The sequence below is a fragment of the Rhinatrema bivittatum genome, chromosome 7, assembly GCF_901001135.1.
Source record: "Rhinatrema bivittatum chromosome 7, aRhiBiv1.1, whole genome shotgun sequence".
Lineage (NCBI taxonomy): Eukaryota > Metazoa > Chordata > Amphibia > Gymnophiona > Rhinatrematidae > Rhinatrema > Rhinatrema bivittatum.
This window is the reverse complement of record NC_042621.1, coordinates 199,959,857-199,983,324: the sequence shown is the minus strand read 5'-3', so window position 1 is coordinate 199,983,324 and position 23,468 is coordinate 199,959,857. Positions and strand designations below refer to the sequence as shown.

General features: G+C 41.4%; 1 protein-coding gene across 1 annotated transcript in view; it reads right to left on the bottom strand.

Moving 5' to 3' along the window:
• The window catches only part of RHOBTB1 (Rho related BTB domain containing 1), a 155,404-nt gene extending 136,208 nt beyond the window's left edge, over nucleotides 1–19,196 (bottom strand). The window contains exon 1 of the mRNA XM_029609748.1: nucleotides 18,932–19,196. The gene's annotated coding sequence lies outside the window, so the exon portion shown is untranslated. The remainder of the gene's footprint in view (nucleotides 1–18,931) is intronic.
• Nucleotides 19,197–23,468: the final 4,272 nt, after the last annotated feature.

Sequence of the window (23,468 nt, the reverse complement as noted above, 5' to 3'; positions counted from 1 at the left end):
AAGGCAACAAAGCAACATGGAAACCAATGCAATGCAATTAAAACAATTAATACATTTAGAAAATTAAATTAATTAAATTAAATTAAAAACATAACTATATACAAGGATTGGGTGAAGACAGGGGGCGTGGGGCGCGATTGGGCAGGGGAGCTCTTAATTGTTCGGGGGGGTAAGTTTGAATAACCAAGTCTTTAGCTGGGATCTGAATTTCAGGGGACATGATTCTAGCCTGAGGTTGGTTGGGAGTGCGTTCCAGTGCGTAGGGCCGGCAATGGAAAAGGCCCGATCTCTCGTGGAGGAAAGGTGTGCCTTCTTTAGGGATAGCACATGGAGGGTCCCTTTGTTGGGGTTTCTAGTAGGGCAATTAGGGCATGCGAGACGGAGAGGATCATCAAGCCAGTCTGAGTTGTGTGTGAAAATGGCTTTGTGGGTAATGGTAAGGGTTTTGAAGAGTAAGTGGGATGATACCGGGAGCCAATGAAGGCCTTTGAGGATAGGGGTGATATGGTCGTATTTACGTGCATTGGAGATGGTTCTGGCTACTGCATTTTGCAGCGGTTTTATGGAGGAGTAGGGTAGGCCAAGGAAGAAGGAGTTACAATAGTCCAATTTAGGAGAGAGTGTGGCTTGGATGACAGTGCAGAAATCACCAGGGTGCAGTAATGGTTTTAGTTTTTTCATGTAAGATACCAAAAATCAATAAGCACCCCAAGACAAAATTTTGGGGGAATCACAATATGTAATCCAATTCACATTCAAATAACCCCCTTTTTTTGGATTATTTTTGAAAATGTTTGAACATTTGAAAAGCTCCAAATCTGTGAATCTTGTCAATAAACCGACATCATTTATGCAGGAGGCTGGCGGGCCTGAAAATCTGACCCAATCCAGCTTCACTGCAAAAGACTGAAAGAAAATTTTTAAGAGACGGAAGGCAGGTTTCATATATATGAGTTAAAACCCCAACCAGGGTGTGCTCAATTCTGTATATATAATCATGAACCAAACCTCCACCGTCCGAATTTTTTTTGGATTTTTTGTGCATGCACAATGTTCCAGACCATCAGAGACATCATTTGAAGGACACAAGCGCTGTGGACAATGCTTTCACTGTATAAACAGTATTGACGGCCAAATGTGGCAAGAACTGAATACAGGCTATCGTATTTATCGCAAATTTGACACCACTTGTAATTCTGATCACGTAGTGTATGCGATTATCTGCCCATGCCCTCGTGTGTACGTGGGCAGGACTACTCGTAAAGTGCGGATAAGACTCAATGAACATAAGTCAAAATTAAACACAGGCACTCTGGCGGCTCCCATAGTTACACATTGTGTACAGCAAGGGCATTTATTTAATACATTGAAATGGACTGTGATAGATCATGTGCCAACATCTTTGAGAGGCGGTGACCGTGAAAGGTTATTAAACAAGCGAGAAGCTTTTTGGATCTTCACGCTTAAAACTCAGGCTCCCTCAGGCTTAAACGAAGAGCTGGAATGGCTTTCATTAATCTAGATTCACACACCATATGTGTTTTGGCATTTCGGAAGTTTAGAACATAGCACCGCATTGGGCTTTAAATTCAACATAGCATTTCAATGGCTTGTGAAATGCATCCATCAATTTACGCCATGACGTTTCACAGCAACGTGTGCAGTGATTGGTAGTTCATCCATTTGTGCGCCTGGTTTAAAAACAGAGAATGGTTAGTTGATAGCGTCTCAACACTGCTGAACGCATTGATGGCGTCTTTTTGAAGAAACGATCGATTATTCACAGAAGACTTTGGTTTCACCGGCTACTATGCATACAGGATAACATCCCCTGAAGAAAGGTCTGTTCGCGGACCAGAAACGTGGCTACGTCGGGCTTTCAATCATTATCAGATAAGTCGGGACTTTTTAAGATATTCTGCGAAGTCAACTGTGTTTTGATTTTTTTAAAAAAAGTAGATAAGAAAATCACATTGGGACATGAGGATTTAATTATTCGAACTGGTTGCACAGAGCTTTTCAAAAAAAATTCGGACGGTGGAGGTTTGGTTCATGATTATATATACAGAATTGAGCACACCCTGGTTGGGGTTTTAACTCATATATATGAAACCTGCCTTCCGTCTCTTAAAAATTTTCTTTCAGTCTTTTGCAGTGAAGCTGGATTGGGTCAGATTTTCAGGCCCGCCAGCCTCCTGCATAAATGATGTCGGTTTATTGACAAGATTCACGGATTTGTGAGCTTTTCAAATGTTCAAACATTTTCAAAAATAATCCAAAAAAAGGGGGTTATTTGAATGTGAATTGGTTTAGTTTTTCATGACATTGAGTTTGTAAAATAAGAAAATGCCATACTGGGTCAGACCAAGGGTCCATCAAGCCCAGCATCCTGTTTCCAAAAGTGGCCAATTCAGGCCATAAGAACCTGGCAAGTACCCAAAAACTAAGTCTATTCCATGTAACCATTGCTAATGGCAGTGGCTATTCTCTAAGTGAACTTAATAGCAGGTAATGGACTTCTCCTCCAAGAACCCATCCAATCCCATCCTAAACACAGCCACACCAACTGCACTAACCACATCCTCCGGCAACAAATTCCAGAGTCCAATTGTGCGTTGAGTAAAAAAGAACCCTCTCCGATTAGTTCCAAATGTGCCCCATGCTAACTTCATGGAGTGCCCCCTAGTCCCTCTACCATCCGAAAGAGTAAAAAACCGATTCACATCTACCCGTTCTAGACCCCTCACGATTTCAAACACCTCCATCACATCCCCCCTCAGTCGTCTCCTCTCCAAGCTGAAAAGTCCTAACCTCTTCAGTCTTTCCTCATAGGGGAGTCGTTCCACTCCCCTTATCATTTTGGTAGCCCTTCTCTGTACCTTCTCCATCGCAACTACATCCCTTCTGAGATGCGGCGACCAGAACTGCACACAGCATTCAAGGTGCGGTCCCACCATGGAGCGACACAGAGGCATCATGACATTCTCCGTTCCATTCACCATTCCCCCTCTAATAATTCCCAACATTCTGTTTGCTTTTCTGACTGCCACAGCACACTGTACCAACGATTTCAATGTGTTATCCACTATGACACCTAGATCTCTTTCTTGGGTTGTAGCACCTAATATGGAACCCAACATTGTGTAATTACAGCATGGGTTATTTTTCCCTATATGCATCACCCTGCACTTATCCACATCAAATTTCATCTGCCATTTGGATGCCCAATTCTCCAGTCTCACAAGGTCTTCCTGCAATTCATCACAATCTGCTTGTGATCCAACTACTCTGAACAATTTTGTGTCATCTGCAAATTTGATTATCTCACTCGTCATATTTCTTTCCAGATCATTTATAAATATATTGAAAAGTAAGGGTCCCAATACAGATCCCTGAGGCACTCCACTGTCCACTCCCTTCCACTGAGAAAATTGCCCATTTAATCCTACTCTCTGTTTCCTGTCTTTTAGCCAGTTTGCAATCCACGAAAGGACATCGCCACCTATCCTCCTTGAGGATTGTGTTGATGTGTTTCTTGAGGTTCAATTGCTGGTCGATCTGTACCCCGAGGTTTCTGGCATGGTGCAATGATGGAAGGGTGTTGTAGGCAGGGTCGTTTGCAATGGAGAGTTTGATAGGGAGATGTTGGGAAATAAGGAGTAGTTCCGTTTGGATGTATTTAGAGCCAGGTGGAGGTTTGTAAGTAAGGTATTGATGGCTGCGAGGCAGTTCCCCCAGAATTCAAGTGCCTTAGTTAATGAGCCCTGAATGGGTATGATGATTTGCATGTCGTCAGCATAAAGATAGAATTTAAGGCCGAGGTCTGTTAAAGGTTGGCAGAGCGGGGTGAGATAGATGATGAAGAGGGTAGATGAGAGGGAGGAACCTTGAGGGACTCCCTGTGAGAGGGAATGGTGGGAGTATTCTGCTTTGCCTATCTTAACTGAGAATTGCCTGTTGGCGAGATAGGAGGTGAACCACATGAGTGCAGAGCCAGATAGGCCAATGTCAGATAGATGGGAGAGGAGATGCTTATGGTTTATGGTGTCGAAGGCTGCCGAAATGTCTAGCAGGGCCAGGAGGTAGCAGTGTCCTTGGTCCATGCCTCGAATGAGGTAGTCAGTGAGGGAGAGAAGGAGGGTCTCTGTGTTGAGGTGTTTACGGAAACCGAATTGTGAGGAGTGAAGTATGTTATTCGTCTCAATTGGGAGTTGACCTTTTCCATAATTTTAGAAATGAGAGGGAGACTGGAGATGGGGCGAATGTTGGAGGGGTCCTTGGGGTCTAGTGAGGGTTTTTTGAGCAGTGGTTTAACAACTGCGTGCTTGAGGGGGTCAGGGACGATGCCTGAGGAGAGAGAGGAGTTAATGATGTCAGCGATGGGTTTAGCAATGGTGTCAGGTATCAGGAGGAGGGCTTTGGTGGGGATAGTGTCTGAGGGATGGGTCGCAGGTTTGATCTTTTTAAGGATGGATGCAATTTCAATGGAAGAGACAGTGTCAATGGAGTTAAAGGTAGCAAAGGTAGTGCATGTGCTAGCAGAGGGTGGATGGGAATTAGGGGGAAATCTGAGGAGGATGTTAGCAACTTTATTATGAAAGTAGAGGGCCAGTTCCTCACATTTGCTACCAGCCTCATTGTCTTCAATAGCGGAGGGCGTAGCCTTAGTGAGATTGGATACATAGGAGAAGAGGGCTTTTGGGTTGTATTTGTAGTCATGTATCCTTGATGCGTAGAAGTCACGTTTGGCTTTCAGGGTGGAGAGTCTGTAGAGATGTAGATAATGATATGCACGATTTGGCCATAGTGGCCTTCTGCAACTGGAAACTGAGTGAGCCTCGGTGGCTGCGGAACTTGTCAAACAGCATCCTTTCTGGACTCCATCAAAACTACTTTTAGACAAGTAGTGATAAACTACATATCAGAAGGATAAAGGAGATGGAACAGCAGGACTTTTTTTGTTTTTTTTTTTAAAAGAGGAAGCTCCCTCTCTAACCAGAGCTGCTGGATATGGAAATGGCAGAATAGGCAGGGAACAGAGCAGAACCACCCCTGCCCAGATCCACAACATCCTTTTCTGTGAACAAAATCATCATGCATGCATGCTCATTCTCTTAGGCCACCCATAGCAAAGGTATCACACTTTAGTGCATTACCTCTCTAATATTTTAGCGGACTCTCTTTCATATGTTGAAAGCAACTTTTTTGATGCAGCAATCACCACCTGCTCTTGATATTGGGCTTAAGAACATAAGATATGCCATACTGGGTCAGACCAAGGGTCCGTCAAGCCCAGCATCCTGTTTCCAACAGTGGCCAATCCAGGCCATAAGAAACCTGGCAAGTACCCAAAAACTAAGTCTATTTCACGTTACCGTTGCTAGTAATAGCAGTAGCTATTTTCTAAGTTAACTTAATTAATAGCAGGTAATAGACTTCTCCTCCAAGAATTTATCCAATCCTTTTTTAAACACAGCTATACTAACTGCACTAACCACATCCTCTGGCAACAAATTCCAGAGTTTAATTGTGCGTTGAGTAAAAAAGAACTTTCTCCGTTTAGTTTTAAATGTGCCACATGCTAACTTCATGGAGTGCCCCCTAGTCTTTCTATTATCCGAAAGAGTAAATAACCGATTCACATCTACCAGTTCTAGACCTCTCATAATTTTAAATACCTCAATCATATCCCCCCTCAACCGTCTCTTCTCCAAGCTGAAAAGTCCTAACCTCTTTAGTCTTCACTCATAGGGGAGCTGTTCAATTCCCCTTATCATTTTGGTAGCCCTTCTCTGTACCTTCTCCATCGCAATTATATATTTTTTGAGATGCGGTGACCAGAATTGTACACAGTATTCAAGGTGGGGTCTCACCATGGAGTGATACAGAGGCATTATGACATTTTCCATTTTATTCACCATTACCTTCCAAATAATTCCCAAAATTCTGTTTGCTTTTTTGACTGCTGCAGCACACTGAACCGACAATTTCAATGTGTTATCCACTATGACGCCTAGATCTCTTTCTTGGGTGGTAGCACCTAATATGGAACCGAACATTGTGTAACTATAGCATGGGTTATTTTTCCATATATGCATCACCTTGCACGTATCCACATTAAATTTCATCTGCCGTTTCGATGCCCAACAAGGTCTTCCTGCAATTTATCACAATCTGCTTGTGATTTAACTACTCTGAACAATTTTGTAACATCTGCAAATTTGATTACTTCACTCGTCGTATTTCTTTCCAGATCATTTATAAATATACCGAAAAGTAAGGGTCCCAATACAGATCCCTGAGGCACTCCACTGCCCACTCCCTTCCACTGAGAAAATTGTCCATTTAATCCTACTCTCTGTTTCCTGTCTTTTAGCCAGTTTGTAATCCACGAAAGGACATCGCCACCTATACCATGACTTTTTACTTTTCCTAGAAGCCTCTCATGAGGAACTTTGTCAAACGCCTTCTGAAAATCCAAGTACACTACATCTACCGGTTCATCTTTATCCACATGTTTATTAACTCCTTCATAAAAGTGAAGCAGATTTGTGAGGCAAGACTTGCCTTGGATAAAGCCATGCTGACTTTGTTCCATTAAACCATGTCTTTCTATATGTTCTGTGATTTTGATGCTTAGAACACTTTCCACTATTTTTCCTTGCACTGAAGTCAGGCTAACCGGTCTGTAGTTTCCCAGATCACCCCTGGAGCCCTTTTTAAATATTGGGGTTACATTAGCTATCCTCCAGTCTTCAGGTACAATGGATAATTTTAATGATAGGATACACATTTTTACTAATAGGTCTGAAATTTCATTTTTGAGTTCCTTCAGAACCCTGGGGTGTATACCATCCGGTCCAGGTTATTTACTACTCTTCAGTTTATCAATCAGGCCTACCACATCTTCTAGGTTCACCGTGATTTGGTTCAGTCCATCTGAACCATTACCCATGAAAACCTTCTCTGGAACGGGTATCTCCCCAATATACTCTTTAGTAAACACCGAATCAAAGAAATCATTTAATCTTTCCACGATGGCCTTATTTTCTCTAAGTGCCCCTTTAACCCCTCGATCATCTAATGGTCCAACTGACTCCCTCACAGGCTTTCTGCTTCGGATATATTTTAAAAAAAGTTTACTGTGAGTTTTTGCCTCTACAGTCAACTTCTTTTCAAATTCTCTCTTAGCCTGTCTTATCAATGTCTTACATTTAACTTGCCAACGCTTATGCATTATCCTATTTTCTTCTGTTGGATCCTTCTTCCAATTTTTGAATGAAGATCTTTTGGCTAAAATAGCTTGTTTCACCTCCCCTTTTAACCATGCCGGTAATCGTATTGCCTTCTTTCCACCTTTTTTAATGTGTGGAATACATCTGGACTGTGTTTCTAGGATGGTATTTTTTTAACAGTGACCACGCCTCTTGCACACTTTTTACCTTTGTAGCTGCTCCTTTCAGTTTTGGGTTTTTTTTTACAATTTTTTTCATTTTATCAAAGTTTCCCTTTTGAAAGTTTAGCACGAGAGCCGTGGATTTGCTTACTGTCCCCCTTCCAGTCATTAATTCAAACTTGATCATATCCAGGAACTTTATATCTCTAGCATGTACCAATGATACATTTACCCAGTCAATATTGGGGTAATTGAAGTCTCCCATTATTACCGCACTACCAATTTGGTTAGCTTTCCTAATTTCTCTTAGCATTTCACTATCAGTCTCACCATCTTGACCAGGTGGACGGTAGTATACTCCTATCACTATAGTCTTCCCCGACACACAAGGGATTTCTACTCATAAAGATTCAATTGTGCATTTAGTCTCATGCAGGATGTTGGACTCTATGCCATCCTGGACATAAAGCGCCACACCGCCTCCCAGGTGCTCCTCTCTGTCATTGCGATATAATTTGAACCCCGGTATAGCACTGTCCCATTGGTTGTCCTCCTTCCACCATGTTTCTGAGATGCCAATTAAGTCCATGTCATCATTCACTGCTAAGTCCAAGAAAACAAAGAGGTAGGCGATCTATAGTAGCCGTCAGATAAACACAAAGGAATAGATGCCTTAATCTTCTTCAATACTTTATTGAAGAAGAGACGTGTTCATAAAAATGCCCGACTCAGGCCGAGTTTCGCAGCTCAACAGCTGCTGCCTCAGGGGCTCAAACGCTCCAAAATCATGAGTAAAATACAGTAGTGTAGTATCATCCAATGAACAATGATTGTGTATCAGCAAAGCAAAACAACTTGCGAACCAGCATTCAGGATGCCGTCTCTGCTTATATCCAAACACTCTGACTTCTGCTTACTAGCTGCCTTACAGACTTTTAAAAATAAACACACTAACTACTGCTTACTAGCGGCCTTAATGACTGACTATTTAAAAATACAAACAGTCTAACTTCTGTTTATTTGCTGCCTTACTGACTATTAAAAGCACAACACACAAACACACTAAATAATATTACCAAATAGTTAACTTTGCCCCAATACTTTTAAAAAAGACAATGTCCCAAGCAAAAACTTAGTGATTTCTTTCAGCCACCAGCAAGGTGATCCTCTCCTCTCAGTGCTCCCAATCAGAATTGGCCTGTATTGGATTAAGGCTCCTCTAGTTTACAACCCCACCCAATGCACTTGGGCTCATTCACTGCAGCAACAGTCCTTGGCCGGGTGCCATGCACCAAACCTCCTTCTAAACCCTGCAGCCGCCTGCCCTGAATCCAGCCGTTAGGTGTTGCAGCCGTGCAATGACTGGGACCGTGTAGGGTCCCCAGACCTGGCCAAGGGGGCAGAAGATCTGACCAAGGTATTGAACCCAGGTCCCCTGCATGCTGATGAGCAGTATGGCAGTTGAGTTGGCCCCTGTCAAATCAAGTTTTAAAAAAGTGCAAGCATATTCTAACAAAACAAACTCTAAGCACCAGTCAATAATAAAAGATTTAGGTTGCTGTGAATAAGCCATTGAAGAAAAAAAAACAAAAACAGAAGCTAAAAACTAAACAGTGTAAACAGCTGTCAAACGGTGCCTGCCAAGAGACTGCAATTGATATTTCAGGTTCCATGTGACAAACCACTTGGCCACCTTGAGGTTCAGGATGTCACTAGAAGCCTGCTTCCTCAGAGTTTCTTGAAAGGCAAAGGAAGTAATCTATTATTTGCACAGTAAAAAATTAAAAACAGCAAAATGGTCTCTTATGATAAAAATCCATAAATAGCTTATACAATTCAGATCCCTTAATAGAAGTCTCAAATATGTTGCCTAGTTACTTTACAACCATTACATTTCCATCTAGATTGAATTCTGGTTTTGATGCAGTATTTCACAGTTTTATGATGTTTGTTTTTCATTTCACCACCTGATGTGCAAACTGTTTTCCAAGATATGGTCTATTAATTGCTTGGCAATTAACCAACATCAGTATTTCTAAAACTGTTTCAGTAAATATGGGTTTTATGCCATACCAGCTTTCTGGGGAAGTCCATATTCAGAAGCCTTTAGCTGGATAACTCAGAAGTTATCGAGCTAAATGAATATTTAGGCACTTATCTTGCTGAATTCTAGCCAGATAACTTTTTATCCAGCTAAAATGTGGACAGATAACTCAGGGGCATCACTGGGAGGAGTTGAGCTAGCTGGATAAACTATCTGGCTAACTCAGATTATATTCAGAGTTATCCAGATAAGTTAGCCAGATATATTGAGCAGCATGGCCACATCACTGCATATATAGGCTAAGTTAGCTGGATGAGTTTATCTGGTTAACTAGCTGAGTCACACAGTGGCTGAATATGGACCGCTGATCCTTGATGGCCCAGAAGGGCCATACCTTTCCAACTTCCTTTTTTGGTTGTGGGGTTTATATATTTTTTTGCACTAATTAGTTAATATTCTCTTGTTATTTATGCTGTGCCTTTCTAGTGTCAGAGCAAAATTTCTAGGTATTATTATTATTTCTAGGTTTGAAAGTCAGATGGTGTTCTTTATCTAAATCAATATCTAAACCCAGGAGATTTTGAGTTTAAAATGTTTTCATTATCATAAGAAGCAGAAAAAGTGAAAAAGCCAAATGGTTTTAAAAGTCAGCAGTACTGCCCTGGATGAGTCTAGGCCTTACTTTCTCTCTATAGCTTGCTTTGTGCTATATTGTTCATTGCTGTGAAGTGCCTTGCTGCTAAGCCATGCATGCCAGCCATTGAAAACAATGGTATATTTCATTTGCAGCGTTTCCATTGTGTCTATTTCTAAGTCTGAGCACCGACTGTATTTTAAAATTAAGCAAGAGCAGCAGCTCATGTTGGCAATTCATTTTTTTTCATTTGCTCCAATGACTTTGTAATTATGAAGGAAGGCCCTTCGTTTTTATTTTGCCAATACTATTTGCATTTACAATTAAGACACCCTACCAAACCTTTATTGCAAAAAAAACCAAACAACAACTTAGTTTTCCCACTAGAATTTAATTGCATCAGTGTTTGATGGAATATCCACTAAACCCACCTTCCAGCCCGAGATTCATAAACCTCCCCCTCCTCATGTCTCCCCGATTCCCCTGGGCCCACCACGCCACGCCCTCTCTTCCCCGCTGTCTCATAACAACATATATTAGACCGGCCGCTGTTCATCACTGCTTATACTGCTTCATCATACTAGTCAATTGTTATTTGTTTCTAGACGACATCATTCTTGTTAACTGTTAATTGTTTATAAACGACATGTTTATTTTTATTTTATTATTTATTATTTTTAATTTTATTATTTATTATTTTTAATTTTAACTAACTGTTAGTTATAACAGTTACAGTGATGTATTTTGAATCACTTACTTATAATTACTTACTAATAATTTATCTACTTCCACCTGTTATCTAATGTTTTTAAGGTTTTTATGTTTTTGACGACTTGTTCTATGTAACGCCACAACTGCAATTGTTCTGTTCATTGTAAACCGATATGATTTGATATTTTTTTTTATCAAGAATGCCGGTATATAAAAATTCTAAATAAATAAATAAATATTTTTCTACCTATTAAATAATATCAGAGAATGAGGCATTGTGGGTATAGGAAGTAAACTATAATGATGCAAAGCTCCGAAAGATACAATTATTTTTTCTTAGAATTAGGCATTTGGGATGACTCAATGGCTCAGTAACAGTGCTGCACATAGTAATGTGGGAAGCCTCCTAAGCACAGCTTAGAACATACGAACAATACATAAGATATGCCATACTGGGTCAGACAAAGGGTCCATCAAGCCCAGCATCATGTTTCCAACAGTGGCAAATCCAAGTCACAAGTACCTAGCAAGTACCCAAACATTAAGGGGCAGATTTTTAAAGGGGTTCGCGCGTAAGATACGCACTTAACCCTGAAAAGCTGCCCCTTCCACCCCCTGTGCACGCCGAGCCTATGTTGCATAGGCTCGGCGGTGTGCGCAAGCCCCGGGACGCGTGTAAGTCCCGGGGCTTTCCAGGGGGGCGTGTTGTGGCCGGCGCGTCATCTGGGGGCATTCTGGGGGCAGGGCATGGATCCTGCTTTAAAATTGGTTATAAAAATAGTGTTAAAGTCCAAAGGTTCTTCTGCGTAATTTTAAAAAGCTGGCCAGTTTCACACTTCTAGTAAAACTACTATAAAATTCTTTGATAGCCTCATTCAACTAATTCTATATGGCTATGAGAGTGAAGTCTGGAATATCTAGGAAGGGACAGAATGTCAATACAAATCCTGCACCTCCAATTCTGAAACTCTGTGCATCCATTGAAATTCCCACAAACAATGGAGCTTGGATGTTTCCCTTACAGCTCATCATATTGAATTGTTTCCCTTACAGCTCATCATATTGTTTCCCTTACAGCTCATCATATTGAATTGATTCTCATTTTGTTTCTGTATTCATGATTATTGTTTTTGAAGTGAAAATGTTTTTATATTTAGATGTTATACCATTGCACTTTTATTATTTTATATAATTTATAATGTTTGTTTGTTTTGGTTTTTGTCAAATTTTTTGTGTTTTATTATGTATGTTCATTTTGTATATCGCTTAGGCCTTTTGTGTTAAGCGATTAATAAATTTTTTAAATGAAAATGAAATGAAATCATACTAAAAGATATTTTCAAATTCTGGTGTCACCTCACAGTAACAGCAGCACAAACACCTTCCACTGCCAGACACATTGTGAACTAACACAAAACCCCGCAAAAAAAGACACTCAAAATCTATACTGCAATCCCATCGTAACATAGCAGTAATAACACCAAGGACTCAAACAACAATAAACCTACCTGTGAAAAAGCAAGGGTAAATATTACACTGGGTCCTAGAATACCAATACACCACCTACTGAGGAAACAAAACAAACCCGATTGCTATAGATCCCTATACAGACACGCTGAGGTAGATCTTAAAAAAGTACGCCGGATTTTATAAGATACGTGCGTAGCCGCACGTATCTTATAAAATCCGGGATTGGCGCGTGCAAGGCTGCGCAAAATCGGCAGCCTGCGTGCGCTGAGCCGCGCAGCCTGCCTCGGTTCCCTCAGAAGCCGCTCCAAAATCGGAGCGGCCTTGGAGGGAACTTTCCTTCCGCGTCCCCCCACCTTTCCCTCCCTTCCTCTCTCCCCCCTCCACAGTCCATCCCCACCATCTCTGCCTGTGTGTCAGTCTCCACCACTTTGTTTCTCTCAATATATTGCTACCATTCTCTTCGCTTTCCAGCAGTCGATTCCTTTCACCAGTCTCTCACTCTTTCCCTTCACCAATCTCTTTCTTGCCAGTTTCTCACCTCTCCCTCCTCATGTCCATTCTCCCCAGTTGTTCCAGATCCAGTTGTGTGGCTACCTGTAGTTTCACTACATAAATTATTGAATATAAGTACATTCTTGCACATTTAATATTGTGCTTTGCAATTATCTGTATTCCATTTATATCAATAAGCTTTATTTGTTTTATATATTATGAATGAACATGGTATGCATAGAATTATTTGTTATTACAATAATAACTTTTCTATATATATGACATAACTGCAGGTAAAAATGAAAGGGAAACATGGGGGTCTGTGAAAATTTTGGAGGTTGAAAAGGGGTCCACACTCCTAAAAAATTTGGAAACCCCTGCTTTAGACCTTTCATGAAACAAAATATCAGTGGATGAATAGAGATTGGTTTGCTATCTACTTGAGTATGGTAAACCATTAACGCACTGAGGCGCATGCGCACCAAAGGGATGGCAAGGCCCGAGTCAGAACGGTGGAGCAAATATTTCAACAGGTGCTTAGGGTCACAAGAAAATGGGTCGAAAGCATTTTGATATCATTTGGACTACCTATTCCATTTGAAGGCATATTTTCTTTTAGTTGAAGATTTTCTAGATGAGACTAGTATGACAACAATCTCTGCAGTAAGTGGAGATCAGCGATCATGGAGTGCTCATCATCCATGCCATGGAGGTTGAGGACTGAAAGGCTGGGATGGTACAATGTCCCATCTTCCTGAGTTAACAACGTGGGGTCCATTCCCAGATGAATGGGAAGCCTGCTGGAAAGTTGTATGAGATCCGACTGGGCCATGCTTGTGATAAGGGGTAACAGTGGGAAAATATACATGAGGTTTTGACTCTACTTAAGAAAACATGTGTCCTGAGGTAGTCTGTGATCGCTTGGCACAACTGAGCAACATTGATTTAGTTTTCTGCTTTGCTATGATGTGAAGAGTTCCACTAATGGTAGACCCCATAAGCTGAAGAGTTCCATCAGCTACTGATTGCTGTAGTGACCACTTGAGTGGTTGAAATACTCTGCTGAGTCAATCTGCCAGCATGTTGGAGATGTCCAGCAGATAGATGGTCTATAGAACAGCTTGATTTCTTTCCAACCAATTCCAGATCTTTAGGACTTCCTGGCAGAGAAGCCATGATCCCATTCCTCAATGCTTGTTGATGTAATACATCAAAACCTGGTTGTTTGCCTGAATCAGGATGCTCTTTTCTTCAAAGAAGATAAACAAAAATTGATAAGAGCATTTCTGATTGCTCTTAACTCTAGATTGATTTGATAATGACCTTCTGTTCAAAGGGTTCCAGTGTTTGCTACCCACACTTTGATAAAGGCATCCATCACTAGAGCCACTTGATAAGGGAGTGAATGAAGAGGGGCTCCTTCCTTGAGAACTCACCAATGTAACTCCCGTTTCATGGTGACTGTGAATGTCACTAGAGATGACAATGGTTGAGTGAGTTGATCCCAGTGGGTATGTAGGTCCCATTGGAGGTAGCAGAGGTGAAGACAGGCCAATGGAACTACATGGATGGCCGCTGCCATGTGATCAAGGACTACCAAGAGCTATCAGATGGATCAGCATGGATAAGAGGAGGCTGCAAATGAACAATGTCATGGTATTCGCTCAGACTGGAGGCAGGAACACTCTTTCCTGAATTGAGTCTATCCAAGCCTCAATGAATTTGAGTCTCTGAGTGGGCTCCACGCTAAATTTCTACAAAATTGATCAGGACACCTAAATGGTGTAGAAGAGCTATGGTCAAGTTTAGACAGTGGAGCACTTTGTCTCTTGAGTAGTGCTGAAAAGTACTGTTGTGGGGCTGCAGCAGAGATGGCAAAGCAACTTAATATTGAATTGAGAAGATTGTAAGGAATTTTTCAGAAAAAATATTGGAGAGAGAGCTCATATCCATGCTGTGCTCAGACAAATGACTGAAGAAATTCAAGAGCCAACGCCTGTGCAAGGGTCCTGCACATGCTCTGTAGAGCTCAAAGCTGTACTAGCTTGGAGGAATGAGTTTGCTTGGTGCTGCCAAATGACATCATCCATATGTAAAGACTAATTCAGCCTGTTTTGATGGAAAAAGTGCAGGTAGTTGTGAATGAAAGGTAATAGGGCCACAGTGACGGTTCCCATTCAACTGGAAGCCCCCAAAAAAGAAGGGAACAGGAGGAAACCTTTGAGCCAAAACAAGGAAGGAAGGAAATGAAAACATGTGTTTTACATATATTTTCTACTGCTTTTCAACTTTGACGTTCTTTCCCTTCTGACACGTTTGGACTTAATCCAGTGATATTCACTCTTAGCCCTCAAGGGCCGCAAACAGGTTTTCAGGATATCGCTAATGAATATGCAAGAAATAGATTTGCAAATCTATCTCATGCATATTCATTATAAATATCCACAAAATTCAACTGGTTTGTGGTTCTCGAGGGCTCACCTAATCAGTGAATTTTCACACACATCAATCTTTGGACAGATTGTTTTCTAAAAAAAAAAAAAAAGGAAAAATCTAGTGACTAGATCAAAGTACTAGTCATTTCAATAGTTTGGCAGCTATAGTAGCTAAACTCACAGGTAAGCTGAATAGGTATGCATCATTGAGACCTTTAAAAATTATAAACCTTAAATTATGTTAGTGGGCTATTTGTTGAATAGTTTTCCTTAATGCAGTGTTTAACATCACTCAATGAATCATGCTATCCTTGCAAATTCTCAGCTCAGGTTTACTGCAAACAGATTTCAGTTGGACTTTTAGAGTAGCAGCTCCTTGTAGCAAGCATAATTCTGAAAAAGAGAAACAACTCTAGTGCATACACAAATTTATTATAAACTGCAATGAAAGAATCAGCCATCCAGATATCTTCATTGCTTTAAGAGTTATTCTTGTAAAATGCATAATAATGAGCAAGGGACTGCCTTAACCAAAGCAGAATGGAAATTGCTTAAAAATGTAAGCTCTCTGTTCTCGTTAAATGTTTGTAAAAAATGTATAAATAAAAGATTATAAAAAAAATGTAAGCTATTAAAAACAATTTTTTAAATGTATTGGGGTGCTTGATAACTCCATTTATATGCACAAAGAAATTATTTGAGATTTTCCTCAACCGGCAGGAGTTTTTACACATTGTTTTACATGAGACTTGCTACAGCCTTCTTCATTTGGCTTAAGAATTTCCTCCTGCTTTCTCAGCCTTCCATTGCCCTTGGAACTGGTTTCTGTTCTAGCGACATAAAAGTTAATTTGCAATTTCTCAAAGGAATTCCTCACCCCCTCCCATTTTTAACCTTTGCCTATCTAGTCCAGCCTTTTCAGCAATGGCCCTTGGCCAGGGGCCACCTAACACAATTCCATCTACAATCTAAGTGCACACCAACTCTGGCCACTAGGTGTCACTATTGCACAATGGCTGGGACTCCCTCCCCCATTCAGGGCTCTGAACAGTGCCTCCACAGCATCCCCAGCCCTTGCTTGCCGAAGAAGCAGAAGCTGGTCTTGGGAATCAAGTTTACTTAGGGAATAGCCACAGCTATTAATTGCATCAGTAGCATGGGATCGTCTTAGTGTTTGGGTACTTGCCAGGTTCTTGTGGCCTGGTTTGGCCTCTGTTGGAAACAGGATGCTGGGCTTGATGGATCCTTGATCTGACCCAGCATGGCAATTTCTTATGTTCTTAAATCTACATTACGCACACAGCACTTCTGCTGAGCCAGCAGACTAACCTAAAACTCTACACAAAGTGTACATTGCGCACAGTTTAACCAGAGTAACAGTAATATATGCCTTCATGTACAAAGAACATTCACTCCTCCCTACCTTCTCCCTTCCCTAAACCCTCATGAAATAGGGAAACAACCAAACCACTCAACTAGTGCTAACATTAGAAAAGGTAAGTGTTACATAGCTATTTTCAACTTAAGAGCATTCCGAGTTTCTGTAGGTAAACATTTAACATATGAGCCCCAAATACCAACAAACTTTCGCACCCGGTTCTGATTACAAACCCAAGTTCCATAACCCATTAATATTATTTCAAGCATCAACATGGGCCGATGGTTCTGTGAAAACCATCTGATTATTCTTAATCAGAATAAAGAAAGTCTCATGGAACAACAGTAACTTATATTTCATCAGAAGGCATAAAAACTAGCAAAATATAGAATAGTTCATCATCTTCACTGCTGCTGTCCTGTGATATTAGTAAATTGAATAATAAAGGGCATTGCATTTATATTGGCCATCTGCATTGCTTTTATTTTTGTAAGTACACAATTTCTACATTTGAATAGGCACATGCATGATTTATTTATTTATTGATATTCCATCTTTTTCCAGAGATGGCCTCAAGGTGGATTACAACTACTTTAAATCATAACAATACCATTTGAATCAACTATATAATTAGAATCAAATTTACAGTTTAATGATCTGCACTCAGCAAATGATGACAGTCTGGTCATAAATATGTATTTTGACAAACCGCTGGGGCACATGTATCCCTTTTTGAAAGCAGCCAGTCTTTCCACTTCCAAAGTAATGCGTATTGTGTCCAAATCCATGGTTGCATGAATTTTTTTTTTTTTATATATATTTGTAAATTAAATCTGAACTGAATCTCTGCTTAAGTTTTAAATTTAAAACAAAAGGTCTCTGGTTTGCCTTGCTGTTTATACATAAGTGAGATCTTTCCAGTTGCTACAGAGTGTTTCAGTAAGCCATACGGTATGTTTTATTTTATTTTTTTCATACAGTTTTACAACTTAACATAATTATATATTTTAGCTTCATCACATCCCTCCCCCACTGAAGGATACATCATCTGAGCTGTTCAGCAACTCAACTTTTTTGATCTTTAAAACAAAAAACATGCTTGTTAACCCAATTTAAGAGTTCTTTCTAATATTCTAAGGCCATCTTTATTGAAATAAATTTCAAATTAACCATTTGATTATTCTGCTGAATTGAGTTTGTGGGAGAAGATGTAAGAGTAATTTTAGTTTAATTTGTGAAAAAATAAATCTCAATATGTTAATACATATCACAAGTTCATATTGCATTTCTCAACTTTGTCAAAATGAAATAAATGTGCTGCTCAAAAAAAGCCACCAGTTTAAATATGCTTAATCTCTGCAGTTATTCAAAAAATAATTGCAGAATGATGTTACTTGGGCACAGTTTAGGAAGGGCGAGTTTTGATTTCCCAAGACAGCTAATAGAGTTGAAGTTGAGGACTAAAAAAAAATATAGAGAGAGAGGCAATAGAAGAAATTGAAAGAGTCAAAACGACTTCAGAAAATTACTACAGCAGCAGGTTTAGAAGAGTGCTTCATAATATGGGTAAAAAGAAAGTTGTGCACTGGACCGCTCTGCCTTCACATCCATTTAGCTGCTGAATGCTGATACAGCAGTAGGTTTCTCATGTACTATGCCCAATTATTAACCCAGTATGAGTTCTATCGACCAAATCTGCGCCTGGCAGGGCATCTTTTGGCATCAGATTATGTGAATTTTTAATAAGTGCCACCTCTTTACATCTAGCTATCCCAATATGTCCTAAAGTCTTACTGTTGCTGCATCACGTGCAGTTTTAGCAATGCCTTTCTATAAAACTCTGGCTTTACAAAACGAAAACCGTGAGAGAAAAAGAGTCTGGTTATGCTTGATCATTGTGTTTTTAACAATCTTCTGGTTATGAGGACCGGAAGAACCAAGTCGTTTAACTCACGAAATAGTCATTTACTGTAAATAATAATACATTTGTGTTACCGGCATAAACAGAACTTTATTGTCAAAACAAGGTCGATGTCATACTGTAAGGCATGGTACAAGGAGCAAAGTTTCGCTTTTTTCTTTCTCTTTTGCTGTTTCATAAAAAGTAGTTACTACGAGAGGTTTCAAGCCGTATAAAATCCAGTGCAATGCCTGCCCAGTACAGAACTACCGCAAAAGAAATATACGGAAGAACATAACCACAGTCAGGTGCAAGGGCTGCACATGATCGCATCGCGCCTCTGGTTCCCCTAACAAGTTTGCATGGGTCCCGTGACTCTGCCAGCCAGCACAGCTGGTAAAGCGCACGGGTGGGTTACCAGCCCTCAATATACCCGCCTCTCTCATATGCGGACGCAAAGTTTTACTGTACCTGTCAGGAAGGCGCCTGGGGAGAGGAGCCGCGCGGGAATCGGCGCTGCAGCGGACACGATTTAGCGCTTCCACCCACCGCTGACGCCTCCTTTACAGTCCTAGCGGCCCTTTCTCGTCCCGCCCCTGCTGTGCAAGCCCCTCCCCCCCTGGGCGTGCTGCCTGCGGAGAAGCGAGAGACGGCTCGCGCACTTGTTCTAGGAGAGGGGCGCCAGAGCCGCGTGACGGGTCGCTTTCCTCCCGCTGCCGCCTCCCCGGCGGTCCTCGCGGCCCTTTGCAGCCCCGCCTACGCCGTGCGAAGCCACGCCCACGTGCCTTCCCCCGATCGCACTGCCTGCGGGCAAGGTAGACGAGGCAGAAGGAGGGAGCTCGCGCATTTACCATCCTGGGAGCTGCGAGTACTCGCTCCCCTCTCGGGCCCTGCAGCTTCTTGTAATGCTGGGACTAGCCAAGCGGAAGCGCTTGTTTCTGCTGTGATTTTTGCAAGTGTGCGTATGTTGTACCCTCGAGCAGCGAACACCACCGCTTAGACGCCTGAGAGAGCCGGCTGGGTGTCCTCTCAAAGAAACGGTTGTCCAGATGAACATGGTACTTTTTAGTTCTGTTTAGAATTGTACTTGCTTGACTTACCCAGATTTGGAACTTGGAAATAATTCTGACAGAAAGATAGTTGTTGAGTTTGGCAAGTTAAAGTAATTGCATTCTTTACTTAATAAAAGAAAACCGATCAATACCTCGCTTGCGGCTTGATGCACGCAAGACAGTGAGGCTCCATCTTTCTGTAGTATGCACAAAAGAAATCCTTTCGGAGGCACTACCCCAAGAGTGTGCATTGTGGAAGGGGTCATTTTAGACCAGCATTTGCTCTGAACGGTGTAATAAATTAGCCTTATTTTAATATGTATGAAACTATAAACTTTTTGCCTTTAAGAACCTAAGAAGTTGCCATACTGGGTCAGACCGAGGGTCCATCAGGCCCAGCATCCTGATTCCAACAGTGGCCAATCCAGGTCACAAGTACCTGGCAAATACTCAAACATTAAATAGATCCCATGCTGCTCTTGCCAGTAATAAGTAGTGGCTGTTCCCTAAATCAACTTGATTATAGCAGTTTATGGACTTAAATGCCCTTAATATGATAGCAGTCTATCCCAGCTCACAGATTTGATTTTGGTGTTCAAAGGTTGGGGTGGGGAGGAAGGGAGGAGGAGGCTTGTGTCACATAAATTGGAGACTGTAGGAGGATTTGCCAGTATGCCGTAGCGGTTCCTCTTTCCCCTTTGAAGCCCCTAAAGTAAGCAGGAAACCAGGCTCATCTTTGGCCTGGGTATTTGCATCGCTTGGGGAATGTAGGGAATCATGGCACCATCAAACAGGGGGAGTCATGGCTCCAGTTACTCTCTGGAAGGAGCCTAATAGCAGTTTTCATGCTCCCCTTCATATTCAGGTTGTGAGGATGGTTTATGTGGACTAAAGATATCCTTTCACGTGATCACACAGCGGAGAATTGAGAGGGCTAGTTATATGAAACCCAGATTAAGTCTGGGTGAAAATCTTTTTTTTTTTTTTTTACCGGAAGCTTAGCATCTCCTCACACCAAAAATAAAGGTCACTGTTTGAGCAATTGAGAGATGCACATCCATGGCATGTTTGTTTTAGGAAGGCTGGTGTTCATTCCCGTCCCTGGCTTTTTAATAGACTTCTCTGGATGCTATGAAATCTGTCAAAGAATTTCAGCTGTCTCATGTGGGATAAAATGAATAAGGAGCCCTTGATAGTTGATACCATCAGGCCCTTAGCAGTCATACTGTAGATTGTCAGTCTGCCCACATCATGTTATTCCCTTTATTGCCTGAATGGTGGAGGAAGGATGTGACTAGCACCAGCATCTGTCAAGGGGAGTGGGAGGGACTTTCATTCATGCAGCCTGCCATCTGTGGGTAGTTTGGGATCCCTAGGATGTCCTGTGGTAGCAGAACCTCCTCTGCACCCATCACTATAACTTGTGTTTATAATTTAAAGTTGCTTTGGATAAAGCGTAATGTACAGGTTGCTGGTGTAGCTGTTTATTTTTCGATGTCATAATTGCCTACAAAGAAGCCACGTCAAGTTGGACAATCTTAGTATCTAGTTTGTGTTTTAAATCACACATTATGTCTTACTTCAGTTATTTACAGACAGATCGGAGCATAGCAATACCCTGCTCCTGGTCTAGACAGTAGGTAGGATGGACTCAGACAAACAGCTTTCTAAGGGTGGCATAAGCCCTTCAGTACAAATTCAATTGAGCTTTTTTGTGCATGAGAATGTCACTCAAGGTAGAGCAGAAGAACCTGACATTGCATATATCATTAAGAATGATATTTAAAAAAAGTTAGCATCAGAAATTTTTTTTATAGAAATCATTGGGTTTTCCCCAATCACCATAAATCATAAAAAAAAATTCCTGATGCTTCTTTCTTATTTTGGCTTTTGAAATTCCATTGAATTTAACTGATTTAATAAATCATTCAAAAGCCCTATGCTTTTAAAGTCTTACCAATGTTTCAGTTCAAACTAAAAAATAAAGCACTATGCACAGATGCAAAGGAGAAAGTAACTTATATTTTAGGATTTTTTTTGTACTTCAGAGCTTGCTGTGCACCAAGAACTGTTTTTCTATCCTCAGTGGTGCATTAACCAGTAAAGAATCTCACTTCCACAGTCAATATTTGGCTATACAAACGGGGTTAAAGGCTGCTGGATGTGTGCAATTGAAAGGAAAGAATTGCTGAGAAGATAACATTTGCCAATCATTTTCTCATTTTGAGGCTTTATAGTGGTATATTATAGTGCTATACGGTTTCACAGAGTATTTCAGTCCTGCAGACTTTGAGCTGACTAGGTTGAAATGCAGTTCTCTGAGAGGTCCCAGCATTTAGATGGCAACTGGAAGTGTAGTATTCAGAAGAAAACTCATGAAGAACAGAAACAAAATAACTTTTCCTTACAGTGTGTGCATTAGTGTTAAAACACAGGCAACCTGCCTTCTCTCACTAGCCTCCTTACAGAATTCAAGCAAATAAGACAAAGACAAAACAGTTGGGATCAAAAAGGCCGCATCTTTATTAAACCATAACAGTGTAATACCCGAACTCAAACACAGCCCATAGCTCCGGGGGTCATCTGCCTTACCCTATCAGGATGCATCCATCCCAAGGCCTTACAGCCTGCAGGCCATGTCAGCACTAGGGATGTGAATCGTGTGATCGATCGTCTTAATGATCGATTTTGGCTGGGGGGGGAGGGAAATCTGATCGTCATGTTTTGTTTTTTTTAAAAATCATAAAAATTCGTAAATCGGGGGAGGGCGGGAAAACCAGCACACCAAAACAACCCTAAAACCCACCCCGACCCTTTAAAACAAATCCCCCACCCTCCCGAACCCCCCCCAAAATGTTTTAAATTACCTGGGGTCCAGTGGGGGGGGGGGGTCCCGGCGCGATCTCCAGCGATCTCCCGCTCTCGGGCCACGGCTGCGTTAATAGAAATGGCGCCGGTGGCCCTTTGCCCTTACCATATGACAGGGCAAAGGTAGCGCTGGCACCATTTTGGTTCCTGTCACCCGACGTCACAAGTGCAGGAGATCGCTCCCGGACCCCTGCTGGAACCCCAGGGACTTTTGGCCAGCTTGGGGGGCCTCCTGACCCCCACAAGACTTGCCAAAAGTCCAGTGGGGGTCCGGGAGTGACCTCCTGCACTCGCGCCGTATTGCCAATATTCAAAATGGTGCCGTTTTCCCGCCCTCCCCCTCCCCCGATTTACGATTTTTTGACGATAAATCGGGGGAATTGTTATTGTATTGCGGCTCTAATGATTTTTGACGATTTAAAATATATCTGACAATTGTTTTAAATCATCAAAAAACGATTCACATCCCCAGTCAGCACCATGCTGCCTCCATATACAGCTCCTGTCACAGCCCAGCAAGGAACCAAATCCCAAGTCACTACACCCAATGGCTCAAACACAGTCAGACTTCCATCACTGCCCCACAAACTACCCAGACTGGTTGGACAATGCAACCCATTAAATTAACAAAGCTCAGGTAACCCACCACAGACACTGGAAAGCTAACAACCCAGCAAAAGATGTGGCTTATGATCCCGAAAATAATTCATCTCCCAAAGCCTCCTGAAATGCATTAAGAAATTAATCGGGTCCAATATCTGATAAGTAAAAACCATCTGAATGGACATTCCATGCCTACGTGTTTTGAGATACCTCCCCCCTTGCAAACACAACCATAAGCCAATTTGTTGGTTTGCCTTAGCCTGACAACAACCTCACAAAATCTGATCCATTGCATCAGGCCAATCAGATCAACAAACAGTTGTTGATGGAAGCCAACCCAAAATAATAACTAAGTCCTTCCGTAAAGCATCTACCGACTGAGAACAAGACCACTTGCTCAAATAATTTCCACCAAGATGGATCAGCAATACCTCCGTCCAAGATTGTGAATTCATTAAACTTTGAATGAAGCACATCAGCTGGAT